The sequence below is a fragment of the Gekko japonicus genome, unplaced genomic scaffold (genome assembly GCF_001447785.1).
Source record: "Gekko japonicus isolate JY-2015 unplaced genomic scaffold, Gekko_japonicus_V1.1 scaffold2378, whole genome shotgun sequence".
Classification (NCBI taxonomy): domain Eukaryota; kingdom Metazoa; phylum Chordata; class Lepidosauria; order Squamata; family Gekkonidae; genus Gekko; species Gekko japonicus.
In genome coordinates, this window is record NW_015173745.1 from 253323 (window position 1) to 256233 (window position 2911).

The 2911-nt window shown below is 49.9% G+C and overlaps 1 protein-coding gene across 1 annotated transcript in view; it reads right to left on the minus strand.

Moving 5' to 3' along the window:
• The window catches only part of BUB3 (BUB3 mitotic checkpoint protein), a 16550-nt gene extending 16358 nt beyond the window's left edge, over nucleotides 1–192 (minus strand). Inside the window, exon 1 of the mRNA XM_015423474.1 lies at nucleotides 126–192. The gene's annotated coding sequence lies outside the window, so the exon portion shown is untranslated. The remainder of the gene's footprint in view (nucleotides 1–125) is intronic.
• Between the last annotated feature and the right edge of the window lie 2719 nt (nucleotides 193–2911).

A 2911-nucleotide genomic window follows, 5' to 3' on the forward strand; every position in this document is an offset into this window, starting at 1 on the left:
CCGCTCCACCCTCAGCCCCGTGCTCAGGGCCAACATGCCCCCGCCGAAGCAACCCGCGGCCTTCCATGCCGCAGTACAGCCCGCTCACTCGCGGCCCCAAGCGAAAACGCGGCCCACCCCGTTACCTTCTTTCCCGCCGCTCACAACGCTCCACACGCCAACCGTCTCCCTCCGACCGCGCGCGCGCGCCCGCCCGCCACCGAACGACTCCCAACAGCCCCAGTTCGACGCCTAGCCGCTGCCGCCAAGGATTGGTCGGTTTGAACAACAAAACTACAACACCCAGAATGCCGCCACTTGCGCGACTGGACTACAACGCCCAGCGTGCTGCGGGAAGCAGTTCCTTTTCTTCGTGATCCTGACCGCTTCTCTTCATGCTTCAACGTCACTTAGTACAAAAGGCGTTCGGTGTTGTCCAAAGTCACGTCGACTTCCATAGGCCTTGCTTTTCAGGTAGTGCGTTGAGAATCCGGGAGTAGGATATGCGACAGAAAAGACCCAACTCCTGCAGGCTCACGCTTTGGTATTCTCTGGGGTCTCTAGCATGTAGGATTAAGCTTCCCTGGCCACTTAGCAAACAGGAGACTCTGGGAGCTTTTTCAACAGCCTTCTTTATATAAAGCCCTATGTGGCCAGGGGCCTGCATACCTGAGGGACCGCCTTTCCCCCATATGTTCCCCAGAGGACACTGCGGTTCTAGATCACAACACCTTCTCACTCTCCCCGGCCTTAAAGATGTCAGGCTGGCCAGGGCCAGAGCTTTCTCGGCAACACCACCACTTTGGTGGAATGAGCTCCCAGAGGACTTCAGGGCCCTGTGGGATCTACCACAATTCTGCAGGGCCTGCAAGATGGACTCTGTCATGCCCACCGTGGAGGACCCTGACCCAGGGGACACCCTCACCTTCCGAGGTTGGGTTCCCGGCACCCGTTGAATCGCCGGACCTAAGTCCTGAGGAGGATGAGCACCAGTCAACAGGAGAGTATGCACCTGGAGCCGCGCCGGCAGAGCCAAGCACAAGCACCACACCTCCTGATTCACCTCCACCTTTGCGAGAGCAGATGCAATGGGACATGGCAACCCGGCATAAGGAGGTGCGCATGCGATGTCAGCCAGGACCCTGTTAGCGGCTGGTAATCAGCTAACAAGCGGAATGGGCTCTTTAGGCGGCTCTCTCAGATCCACAATTCATGCTGGCAACTAGTCTCTTGGACGACTTGCTGCACCCTGGATCTTGCGTTCCTGTCTCCTGGTTTTCGTACTGACTTCCCAGCTCTTGACTTTGGTTTGTGTGATGTCGTTTCTCTCCGGCTCCACGGCTACGGTCTGGACCATGTACCCTGACTTCTGATGAACGGCTTTCGGCTTCTGAACTCTTTGATACAACCTCCGGTAACCCTAGGCTACAGTTTGACTTGTTGTTTTGCACTTTGCTCTCTTTACTCTGTCTTCTCTGGTACCTGGACCTCGGACAGCACAATCTTGACAGATTCTTCTGCCAAGCGTTTGAGCAAACTGGCTAACATCAACCAAGTAAGCTAGGCCCTTTAATCCATCCTAACCACCTGCTCTAATAATATCCTCACCTAGACAGAGGAATGACATATACAGGAGCCAAATACCAGCCATACAACTAGTGCTGACTCTGCTGTGACTGATTAGAACAGTTCTTGCCATCCTACCATATATAGCACCTTATATTTTTTGATACTACTGTGTTTTCAATATTATTGTTTTGATGTTTTTATTGTCAGTGGCCTTGTAAGCCACCCTGAGCCTGCTTCAGCGGGGAGGGTGGGGTATAAATCAAATAAATAAATGTATTGTTACACACACACTTGGAACTGCAACCTATAAACACAACTAGAATTAAAGGAGGCCTTGATGGGGAAACAAAGTTGCTCTGAAGGCTCAGTTAAAGGCATACACATCGCATCCCTCTTCTTCGAGGTAATACTGCTTTCTTATCAGTTAATTGTCAGATTATTAAAACCACTTCAGAACTGGGAGTCAGAGGTTACTAGTACTTGACTCCCCAGTGGGGATTAGTCTTTAACACTATCCCATAACATGGTCCTTGAATTTTAGCACCAGTCACTTCACGCCCACTACGTGCTTGCCGAATTGCTCCAGTTGTTTTCTACCACTGCATGGGCAGCATCCATTTCTTGCTCTGGTCTCCTTTCTGATGGGAGTGGTACCTAAGCAAAGGGATCTTCGCCTACTGACTCCTGCATTTCTATGACTGAGTGCCTGTGTACAGGATTAGCCCACCCAGGCCAGTCCAGGGATGGGAGGGAATCCTGTACTTTTCAGTACATTAAACAACAAGCCACGAGACAGTCTGTACCATCTCTGGTCGTCACAACAATTTTCCACCAGAACCTCTTTTCACTAGTCCCTGCCTTTCCTAAGGGAGAGATTCCAGCCCTTAGTTAGCATCTGGGATTTAACACAGTAGCAACTCTATCCAGAGATGCAAGGTAGCATATGTGGTCAGGGTTAGGCTTAGACTTAGATTTGGAATATAGTTACAACATCAAAGATAATTTAGCGATAAGAAGGCTCTTTATTCAGTACAGAGCTTAGCATAGACTACCAGAGATTACAAAAATAACAAAGGCTAGGGCTGTTTGCCTTAAATAAACATTAATGATTCATAGTTACCACGTCAGGAGTATTCATCAGTCCAAGATAGTCCCAGTACTAAGGGATTTTGAAGGGAAATCCCATTTTTGCACCCTATGTGCTCCAAGTCACAAAGCAACTCTGTCTGTCAAGAGGCAGCATTTCAGGTGCAATAAAACAGACAGTGACAGGAGAGAGAGCAAGACTCGAGAACAGGAAGAAAAACTCACTCCCATAGGGATCAAACAATTATACCCCAATTCCAGTCACAAATTAGATGTG